Source organism: Protopterus annectens, chromosome 2.part2 (genome assembly GCF_019279795.1).
Source record: "Protopterus annectens isolate FY-2018-M chromosome 2.part2, PAN1.0, whole genome shotgun sequence".
Taxonomy (NCBI): Eukaryota; Metazoa; Chordata; order Ceratodontiformes; family Protopteridae; genus Protopterus; species Protopterus annectens.
In genome coordinates, this window is record NC_056730.1 from 1,085,418,279 (window position 1) to 1,085,430,754 (window position 12,476).

Sequence of the window (12,476 nt, forward strand, 5' to 3'; positions counted from 1 at the left end):
TTTGCTGGTGGTTTAATAGCTTACAGCTCACTAGAAGTATTTCTGTGACCAGAAAAGTACTAAGGTTGAGGGCTTTACTAATGTGCTACAGCTGTATCTAAGGGAGAAATTGCTGAATTTTTCTGTCCAGCTATGGTGCACAATTGCACAGCAGTGTGTAGTGCTGCACAACATGGAAACAAGCAGAAACCTACTCAAATACAGGGCTTAAATACCAGAAGCTAAAAACTTGAAAAAAAACTTTAAAAAGATTCAAAAGGATCAAAGCGGATACTTACTCCAAGCCCTAGACCAACCACTCTTAGCCATATAAGTTCCAATCGGCACCCTCCTCTCACTAGAGTGCAGAAGGGCCCCTTCCAGTCAAAGATGTTCTGGAAAATGTGCTCAGAACAAACAGCCATTGCAAATAAACCCAGATGCAGCAAACCTGTATCTGGACTATCCTTCAGTTATTAGTTAGCCTAGTTTTATCGGGAAACACTAGAGAATGTTTAACATGGCAGAAGAATAGCAATGAGACACTAGAAAAATGTTTACAACAGCAGGGAATCTCTAAAGACAGCTAACAAATCAGTTATTTTAACACTGCTTGACAGGAAAACCAGAACAAGCAGAAGAGATTGCTTTGCAAAAGTAAAAAGTACCAGCAAATACTTAAACAATGAAAATAGCAAAAAAAGCAAAAAAGAGCTATGTAAACAGTCAAAATAGTAATGAAATATGATTTAACAAGCACAGTAAAGCAGACATTTGCAGTACAACAGTGCAGTTTAGTACACAGTACTGTGTATAAATACAGTATTAAAGTAATCCAAAACAATGTATGGTAACGAAGCAACCACACAGTAAACTGAGCACAAAATCTCTTATTGACACTGAGATAGGCAAGCACTTTCACTAAAGAGCTTAATCAGACCATTAAATTGTGAATAAAAACTTAAATATACACAGCAACCAATCAGAGCAACTATAAATCAAAGTTAAAATAAGCAACGTCTAAGTGTATGTATACTTAACATAAAAATACTACATCACTACATCCCTAACTAAAATTAAATAACCAAAAACTATATTAATATATATATATATATATATATATATATATATATATATATATATATATATGTACACATGGCATTATAATAAAAGCTGCCTGCCAATCAATTAAATGTATAAAAAATTAGTAAAGGCTTAACATATTTGCAGTGTTCTAGATTTAAGTAGCAGTTTCAGTGAGGCTCTTTCATTGAGCCCTTTGCTTCTGTCTGGTCTAAGCCTTATTATCCATTTCACTTCCTTACTTTCCATGTGATTTCTAAGATCTCCCTCATGAATACTTAGAAGTTATTACTCCATCACCCTAAACTTATGTTCATTACCTAATAGAAGGATATGCTTAGACAGAGCATTATGATCTGATTTTATTTTAATATTATTAAGATGTTCTCTAATTCTGTAACATTCTATCTGTCTTACCGATATAAAATGATTGGCAGTAGTCACACTCCACTAGATAAACAGCATGTGGGGTTGAACAGTTAGCTCTAACCTTAAATTCAAAATACTGATTAGTGTCTCGATGTACAAACACATTACTTGGATTTACATAGTGGCAAAAATTACATTTCCCACATGGTTGAGTGGAAAATTCTTCTTCACTGAACTCTGCTATATTACTTCTTGAATGGCAAAGTAGTCTTTAAGTTCAATTTGTACTTATAATAAAATTTAGGTGCATCACCCTCAATTTTCATACAACCTCAGATCCACTGTTAAAATCGCCCAATTCCTGTTAAAAATTTCAAGAAGCTGACTGTTGTCATAAATGTAAAACTTTGGAACCTTAACTTCATTAGAAATCGTCTTTGTTTTTTTCATCTTATTTACTAATACCAATAAAGGCATGTTCTATCCTTCCTGAGGTCATGTGAATCTATAAGACTGTCCTTGATTTCATACAATGGGTATCCCCTAGATAAAAATCTTTGCTGTAAACTACTAAGTTCAATTTCAAAGCCTGGGTCAGACGCATTTAATCTGGACACTCGCATACCTTGCCCTCTAACTACATTTTTAAATATATGTCAAGGATGCATGCTCCCTCTATGAAGTAGTGCATTTCCATGGCACTTCTTCCTATATACTTTCCAACCTCTCTCTCTGTATGTGTGTGTGTATATATATATATATATATATATATATATATATAATAAAAATGTTATGGTGAATTTCAAGTACTCTGTTAACCTGTTAAGTTCATCATAACATACATCAGCTGTTCAGAAGTGCCTGTCCATATTAGGAAGAGATCGTCAACAAAACAATGATAAAAGGCAACATGTTGCCTATAATAACTAGTTTGAAAAAATAAATTCTCTTCCCATTGAGCCAAGAACATGTTGGAGTAAGCTATTGGCACACGAGGTGCTCATAGCTACGCCATCCTTTTGAAGATAGATCTTGTTATTAAACAAAAATACATTGCTTTCCAGGGCAGTTTCTAAATTTCCATTAAGCACTGGGTGCAGATATTTTTCTATATATAAAGATAGTGGTTTAGTGCACCACCCACCACCTGCCACTATTGGTCTCATCGGAGGATTAAGGCCATTCTTATGGATTTTAGGCAGCCCTTGTATTATGGGTATAAGTGGATGGTCTACCTTCAAAAAATTATATACTTCAGTTGTTCTTAAATTATTACTTAAACATCAGATAATATCTGTGATATACTGTTAAACAATGCACATCAGTACTGTCCACTTCAGAGTAACACTTCCTATCACTCAACATATTTTCCATGGAACTAATATAATATGTTGTATCCATCACAACAACAGGGTCATCCTTAACTGCTGGTCTAATTATTATTGCAGTGCCATTCTGTAATTGTTTCAATGCCTTATGCTCTCTCAGTTTGAGATTATATCTCACTTTATTATTATTGCATGTGGTTCTTTGTCTTAATATCTATACAAATGATCCACCATAATTTTCAAAAATGCATCAACAAGGGGATGTGCAATTGGCATGTAAAGGCTGGGTTTCTTAAAAAGACTAGTATCTGCACCAGAATTATTACCATATTCTAACTTAAGCATAACATTTCAACAAAATGATTTCAAATCTAACATTGTTTCAGCTAATTCACTAGTCCTTGTAGGGATAAAGCTTAGACCTTTATTCAAGACAAAAGTCTTGTATGTGGATAAAACTCGAGATATATTCCATATTAGTGAGTCTCTAAATTGCTCCACATTTTCTTTATGGACTGGTTGGAATGTCTCTTCCCTGAATATTTCCTCTTTTGGCAGCCCCAACTCATGGAATGTGTCTTCTTTATATCCTTGTTCATCCTGATAGGTAAAGGGAACTGTGTCCCAAAAGTAGTCGTGGGTGTAGGGGAATCGCTTACTAATATAGTAGAGGTGTTAGAAGTTTTGAGTCTGACCACCTTTTCCGGCTGTGATAACATAATTGTCAAACTACTAATGCCATTCCCCTCAGCATTGTCTGAGTTAATAATAGCCTCATTAACACACTGAATTTGGCTGGTGGATCTGTCATTTATCAAAGCATGAGCATCAGAATCAATGTTATTAATAATTGAACATTCAACAGTTCCAGTATTATATTGATCTATTGAGCCACTAAGTGTGTTACTTTCATGCTGTATAGCTAGAGTATGAATATCACTATTAACATGGTTAATAGTGGTCCTTTCACCAGATCTAACATTATTATGCTCAGTTTGACCACTTCTGGGCCATGTAAAAACATGGCCATTTCTAAAATCATTCATGTTTCTGTCTAATTTGGTCTTTTTCTATTGTAATAACCTCTTTTTACAGACCATTACACTGTTCAACAGTCCTTCAAATAAAGGATTGACAATTTGTTCAGGAAACTTCTCGTATAATAACTTTTGTATCTCTATTACTAACTCCTTCAGCCTGTCTTCTGCAGATCTGAAGAAGTCAACAAGCAATTTTAAATACTTGGCGCTTACCTCAAGATTAAGTTGTTGCCATCTGGTAAGCAATTCAGTGTACTGAAGACCATAAACCGGCATATTTAGTACTTGTAAGCCTCGCGGAACGATCTTTCTCACTAAGCAGGTCTAAAAATGATGACTCTGAATTTGCAGTCTCTTCAGTTTCATAAAATCGAATTCCAGACTCTCCATGAAACGTTGTAACCCCTCTGCTTGATGGTAGAGTCAACGGCTGCCACACTGCTGGAAATGATCTCTTATTCCATCAGTGGATTCCTGTCATTCAACAAATACGTTGTAAACCTATCAGGAAGACTTCTGATCGGTTCCACCAATCCTATCGGTCTATAATCCAGTTCAATATCATGGTTAAATCATTCTGCCATGTTTCTGGGAGGTGTAGGTAAAATTAAGAGATAAATGAATAGACAGGTTACACCCCACAAGACAAATACTCAGTTGCCAAATAAAACGAGCAGAAGTAATCCAAAACAGTGTATGGTAATGGAGCAACCATGTGTGTAAACTGATCATAAAATCTTTATTGACACTGAGATAGGTAAGCGCTTTCACTAAAGAGCTTCTTCAAGCCATCAAATTATGAATAAAAACATGACTACTTAAATATGCACAGCAACCAATCAGAGCACAATTCATTAACCAATCACTCCAACTATAAGTCAAAGTTAAAATAAGCAACGTCACAGTGTATGTATACTTGTTTTTAACATAAAAATACTACAACATCACTACATCCATAACTAAAATAAAATAACCAGAAACTATATTAATATACACATATACATGACATTATAATAAAAGCTGCCTGCCAATCAATTAAATTTATAAAAAATTAGTAAAGGCTTAACATATTTGCAGTCATCTTGATTTAAGTAGCAGTTTTAGTGAGGCTCTTTCATTGAGCCCTTTGCCTCTATCTGGTCGAAGCCTTATTATTATCCATTTCACTTCCTTACTTTCCGTGTGATTTCTAACATCTCCCTCACGAATACTTGGAGTAATAACTTCTACCACCCTAAACTTAAACTTATGTTCATTACCTAATAGAAGGATGTGCTTAGACAGAGCATTATGATCTGATTTTATTTTAATATTATAAAGATGTTCTCTAATTCTATTTTTGAACATTCTATTTGTCTTACCGATATAAAATGATTGACAGTAGTCCCACTCCGCTAGATAAACAACATGTGGGGTTGAACAGTTAGCTCTAACCTTAAATTCAAAATATTGATTAGTGTCTGGATGCACAAACACATTACTTGGATTTACAAAAATTACATTTCTCACATGGTTGTGTGGAAAATTCTTCTTCACTGAACTCTGCTATCTGTTACCCAAACCTCTTAAGAATGAAAGTGACTTTACTATATTTAGGAAGTAAATAGATGAACACTTCAATAAACTGTATAAATGTGACTCCTATGGTGGTAATGGATAATAAAATAATTTTAACTGCATATGTAAAATTAAATATATTTGAAACTTTTAGAATGATACAGGAGAACACCTATATAATCATCATTACAGAGAAGCAAATCCCCTCATTTATATGCATTTCCTGTGAAGTTCCTCTGTGTATTACTTTGTTACATGTGTATGTCCTCTATGGCTCTCATTCCAAAAGACTAGCTCTCAGTGTAGGTCACTTGCACTGAGAGCAGGCTGAGAACAGCTGTTCTGGAATCCTGTTCCCTTAGTAATCCTTTTTATAAATAGGCTTTACACTGAAGTAAATCACTTACACCGATAGCCTTTTTATAGATAGGCTTTACACCGAAGTAAGTCACTTAAGTGTTTGCATATTAATTAACACATGCTTGATTGTCTTATATATTTAATTGTTCATTTGTCTGCTTGTCATGACTACTTTTTATGTTTGTAGCATTATGTTTCATGGTTATACTTATTAGTTTGTACTTTATTTTTGTTCACATTTTGATTAATAGCAAATTATCACATGGCTAAAAAGGGACGTCACTGCAGCCCTCATTGCCAGTTAACAGTCAACTAACAAAAGCAAACTCCCCTATTCAACAAAATGAACAAAAAATAAATATAATATGCATATAGAAACTGTGGGATTGCACTAATGTACAGATTAGTTAATACTCTACAGTAAAAGGTTAGCATATTTACACTACTTTTGCTACAGTATTTATTTATTTGCAGTTTGATTACCGGGGAAGTCCACTGGCCCGAATTGACCCATTTTCAGTGGAGGCCGGGGGAGAAAAGCTCCAAAATGCATTATACAATTTAGATACAACTGATAGTTAATATTAAAGATATTATGTAGAATAGTTACTCATAAATGCATTCAATATCATGCATAGTTAACAAATTCATTAAGCTTGAAGGTAGGGATCATACAGTTTCATATGAAGAAAACGTGTTAGGTGTGGAAACAGTTTACATACAACCTTTTACAAAAATGTAAATATGTTTTACATACACAGATCAACAGTAGAATGCTATTTACAATATTTACAAGGTTGGGCTGTGTGAGGGTAGCTGTAGGAGTTGTTGAGAGCTTAGAGAGAAGCTATAGAAATTGTTGAGAGCTTTAGATAGGCTCATAGGAAGATAACTATGAGAGTTGTAGAGCTTGGGAACCAGAGAGAAAACCCCCTTTGATTAGGTTGGGTGAAGGCAGGTACATTTCCATGTAGTGGACAGGTGTTTGAATAGTTGGGTTTTGAAGTTTTCTGAGTTTGGTATGGCTCTTAGTGTGGAGTGAAGGGAATTCCATTTTTTGCCTAGTTAGAAAGATAGGAGAAGTTGGCCAGCAGGACGTTTAGGTTTCAGTAACAGAAGATGTCATGAGATGGTGCTACCTTTTCTTGGGGTGTGTGTGTGTGTGTGTGTGTGTGTGTGTGTACGCCACTTATACTCAGCAAAAGAGGGACCCTACCACTTCTGTTTAAAAAAAATCAGAAGACTGTCTACAGTAAGTAGAAGCCCTGTTTTTATCACATTGCAGAGGTGATTCCCCCTTGAAGACCTGCAGATATAGGGAGGACTTTGCATGATTGTATTTTGCTATGTAGTCCCCCTCCTCAAAAAAGCAGACCCAGTAGTATGGCTTTAATGTGTTATAGGAGTGGTTGTAAATACGACAGCCAATATCTCTGTGCGTGTCTTATTCTTGGTATTTAGACTAGTGAGGTGAAGTACTGCCTAGTAGGACCGACAAACAAAAATAAATATTGACAGTATTAATATGCAGATATCTCTGCTGCCAGTGTAGGGTTGTAAAGGGACAATGAGAAATACATACCACAAAGTAGTTTAGCTGTTTACTGATGAAGGCATGCTTAACAACAAACCTTCTTTCCCATGAGTAAAGCACCTAAACTGTGTAATGACTGCTTGTATTTAAATTATTTATTGTGTTATCCATTTCTGAATATTAATTCTTCTCAGGACTGTAGAGTAGTATAACGGAAGACCTGCACATACAGATGTTAACAAAACATTTTTGTCTGCTAAGTCAGTCAACGTAGGACTTCATGCACTCACACTCACTGACGTTGCATGTTACATTTCCACATGCCAGAGTGGGATCGCATTTCAGGGTCCCAATATCGTCACTGTTGAGTAACATTTAATAATGATGGGCTCCTAAGCTGTCTCATTCTTCCTCCAATTGCCGTGTATACCCTTACTCACTCATTTTGTCCTTTCCTTTAAGCTGTATGTCTTCAGTCTATTGTCTAGTGATATAAGCACTCAGGTTATATTCCCCATTCCCTGCCTCTCATCTGATGTCCACATGTACAGTACTTTGAGGCTTTGTGTTTTTTGTTGTTGTTCCTGTCATGGTAACCCTTCATATTACAATTGCAGTCAACTTACTGTTGCTTTTCAAACAGGAGAGAGTGTAGACGCTTGCCAAACAGCACATAGCCTCAAAACAATCACTTAGTTGACCCCCTCCAAGAAAAAAAACAGGTGTTAGGCTGGGAGGTAATGATCATACACAAATACTTTGCTGCACAGAACAGAAATAGATGTAAGGTGTGGTTCCAATCAGAACATAACACATTTGCTAAAGAGAACAGAATAGACTTTTCAGATGATGGCTCATCTGCCTCCTGCATAACATGAGGATGGTTATTATCTTTTGCATAGTCTGTACCCCTGACAGTGCACTACAGCATTTTGTTTGAATTTTAGCACTACCACCTTATTTTGCATAGGCTGATTTAGTCTATTGGTAACAGCTACCAGATATTTTTTACATTACTCAACCTAGTGGAAGATTTTTCCTAATATACTAACTATCCTTTTATTTCCATCTCATCGATCAAATGTGTAACTTTGAACTTCACCATGTTGAACCCAAGTTTCTATGTATATGACCACATTGCAAGCTTCACAGTGGACTTTGGCTTCCATACTTTGACCACTGCTACTGTCTTACTGTTATCAGGAAATGGGTCAACATCGTATACATCTTCCACTGTGATGACTGGTGTAAGTAAGTTGAAGAGGGCTGATCTCCACATACAACTCTGTGACTTTTGACCAGTAATTTGCTTTCTATTTAACAGCCTCTCTCCAGCAGCTACCCTTTGCTTTCTATCTGTTGATTGATTTCCTGCCACTTCTAACTGGTTTATGGCTTACTTTGTACTTCTTGGATTTCTCAGCATCTTCTGAGGCATTGTGGCAGAGGTCTTACTGAATTTTATGCATACATCATCCACTGTGTTCAATCGATCAGTCTTGGCACTGACTCCATCATAAAACTAAGTTGGATTAGGCTAAGATATTTCCTGTAGAAACACGTAGTTTTCCTTATCTTGTGGGTGGTTTGTGTTCAGGAGTACCAACGATCTGCCATTTTTCTTCATCAATATTCTACAGGTCTAGTAAAGCTGACTGGTCTGTAATTACCAAGGTCTTTTCTGGCTTATTTTCTGAAAGGGGTCCAGAATTATATCTCTTTCATTCACTAAAACAACTCCAGTCCTTTGAAAGGGACTACGCAGTTTTGTCAGTGGTGGTTAATTAACTCAGCTTACTCTTATGCTACATAGGTTCATAGGTAGGTACTAGGCTATCGGCCCTAGGGCCCATACAAGCCTAGCCAAAAAATGTACCCTGGCTTTCACCACCCAAAACAATTATTTTCTTGTGCCCCTGTCAAGCAGAGCCACAGAAGTGATCCCCAGGGTGAATTTTCCATTTCCCATCTAATCATCAAGATTTTTCTTGAAGAGTGCTAATGAGGAGCTCTGTTTGACATAGATAGGTAGTCTGTTCCAGAGCATGGGAAGTCTCTGGGACAGGAATCTATCCCTCCAGCATGTTCTGTTTATTGTGGTGACAAGGTTAAGGTCCCTAGAGCGTGTAGCTCAGAGAGATTGGGATTTCTTTAAGTGGAGCATGTCCAATAGCTCTGGGTTTGACATAGCTTTGTATGTTAGGCAGAGATCGCCCCTGAGTAGGCGATATGCGATGGAATAAAGCTGTAGTTTTTTGAGATGGTCTGCATAGGGCATCTGTTTGAGGCCAGTAATCCTCTTTGTGAGGTATTTCTGTGGTCTTTCCAGTTGTTGTAGATGTCTTGTGAGGCACATACCAAAAGGGGCGTTGTACTCTATAATGGGTCTAATGAGTGATGAGTAGAGGGGAACAATGACCTCTTTTTTACTGGATGAGAATCCTTTTGTGATGAGATGAGCCACGTAGAAGGATTTCCTGACCACTGTGGCGATGTGATTATCAAAGGAGAGAATACTGTCCACCTGTGTCCAAAGGTCTCATCACATTTTTGGCATTAAGTAGACTACCAGCTATGTGGTAGTTCATGGGTACAGAGTTTTTACCAAAGGGGATGACAATACACTTTTTGGCATCGAGCTTCAGGCCATGGCTTTGACACCAGGTATCTGTCTCAGTGAAGCCCTTTTGTAGTTTGTCCACATCGTTAGGAGTTTCAATTATGGCTCCTAGTTTGCAGTCATCTGCAAACTTTGTTAGCCAAAGACCTTCTGTGTTGGTCTGCACTTCAGAGAAGTAGATACCAAACAGGAGAAGACCCAGGACTGAACCCTGTGGTACTCCACTTGTCACTGGTCTGATGTCGGATTTGGAATCCGCTACTTTCACAGTGTGGGTTCTGTCCGTGAGCCAGTTGGCAACCCATCTTGTGACATAGGGATTTATACCTAGTTTAGTGAGCTTATCTATAATTCCAGAGTGGGGGATGGTGTCGAAAGCCTTGGCGAGATCTAGATAAGCTGTGTGAACCATTTTACCCTCATCTATGGCTTTGGTGACTGCTTCAAAGAAGTCAATCAGGTTTAGGAGACATGATCTGCCTTTTTACAAATCCGAACTGAGTAGGGTCCAGAGTTTGGAGATTACCAATGTCTTTGTTTATGAGTTCCACGATGATACGTTCCATGGCCTTGCAGACCAGGCTCATCAGTCTAATGGGGCGGTAGTTCCCGGGGTCCGTCGTGGCTCCCCCTTTGTGGAGTGGGATAACTGTCGAGGTGCGCCATTCAGTGGGTACAAAGCCTGAGGTGAGGCTATGATTGAACATGGTACTTAGGTAGGGTGCCAGTTCATTCTGTAGTTCATGTAGAACGCAGCCTGGGATATTGTCAGGTCCCATGGATGCTGTATTCCTGGCTTTGGAGAGTGTGTTTTTTACCTGTGCAGCCGTGATTATAGGAACTTTGCATTCTTCCGGTATAGAGATGGGTCCTCTAGGGGGTGAGAGGGGGGTAAAGTTAGCACTAAACCTATCTGCTAGGATGTTGGCAATATCAGATGGTTCTCTGTTATCACTGATGTCCCGTTAACTCGCTTCTCTTGTTTACTTCATCCCAGGCACCTCCTAATGTGTGAGAATTTGTTCTGAATACAATAATTTTGAAGCACTTTCCAGATAGGCAGTCCTGCTATTTCATGTTTTCAGTTTACAAACCTCACTTTCTAGCTGGTCAGGTTATTCAAAATAAAATGAAAGTGGTGCACCTGTGTAGCACCACTATACTGAGAATATTTTGTATCAGACCTCAAACCGATTACATAGTTGACCCCCAAGAAAAAAGTGTGTTCAGATGGAGGTAACAATCATACACAATCACCATGCTGTACAGATCATGTAGAAATGGATGGCATATGGTATCAATTTTCATGTCCTAATAGCAGGTATTTCTATAGGATGCAAAGATATTCTAACACAGGGATTTAAGTACGAATTGGCTCAGTGGACACCACTTCTGTTTTGGCTAAAGTTGTATTTTAGACCTTTGCATTCAGCGCTCATCTTGTGTAAATTTGTTCTTGTTGGTGATTACAAGATAGACTGAGAACACACCTGATACACTTGTAATAGGTGACTCTATCGTCAGGCACACTGACGTCCCGCTCACCAGGCTGAACAAGGAGAAGGTCACGGTGAGCTGCCTGTCGGGCGCTAGGATCCGCCACATAACACAAGCACTCAGGTCACTCCAAGGCAAGTACAAATATGACTCAGTCATTGTCCATGCTGGTGTGAATGACCTGAGACGTACCTCCCTGGACTACATGAAAAGAGACATAGAGGAGCTCTCTGAGCATGTAGCCCAGGCCGGTATGACCCTGACCTTGAGTAGCATCTTACCCTCACCAAGAATGATGCCACAATATGAAGACAAGATGATCAATTTCAACAATTGGCTTAAGTGTTGGTGTCATTCAAAGGGGATCCAATGCCTGTCAGCCTGGGATGACATGCTCGACAAGCCACGATGCTTCGCTAGGGATGGCTTGCACCTGTCACACCTGGGCTTTCGGATATTGGCAAAGGCTCTTCCTACCCCCATAGTGCCTTTTTAGGCAAGGCTCAAAAGACAAACCCACCTCCATAGGTATCACAAGGGATAAGAAACTAAGAGTAATGCTACTCAACGCCAGAAGTCTAAACCTCAAGATGCACGCACTCGAAACTCTCCTTAGCATGGAGAACATCGATATCTGTGCAGTAACAGAAACCTGGTTCAAGGCTCGAGAGCACCCCAGCACTACCAGGTTATACCTCATACCATGCTTTTCGCCCCAAAACTTGGACCGAACCACAAAAGGAGGGGAGTATCAATATTCGTCAAAGATACCCACACCTCCAGGTTGGTGGCACAGCACGAAGCATCAGAGACTATCCATGTGCAACTAACTGTGGGTAAAACTGCCTTCCAGTTTATAGCCTGCTACAGACCACCCTCCCAAACACAGGAACCCCACTTGGCCTTCCTGAGAATACTGGAAAATATGAAGGTCTCTCCAAACACCATTATATTGGGTGACTTCAACTACCCAAACATAGACTGGGAGCATTACTCTAGCTCCAACACCCTAGCCCAAAGGTTCCTAGAATTTATAAACTCAAATGCTATGGAACAACTTGTTACCACTCCCACAAGAGGGGAAAACATATTGGACCTGATCATCACCA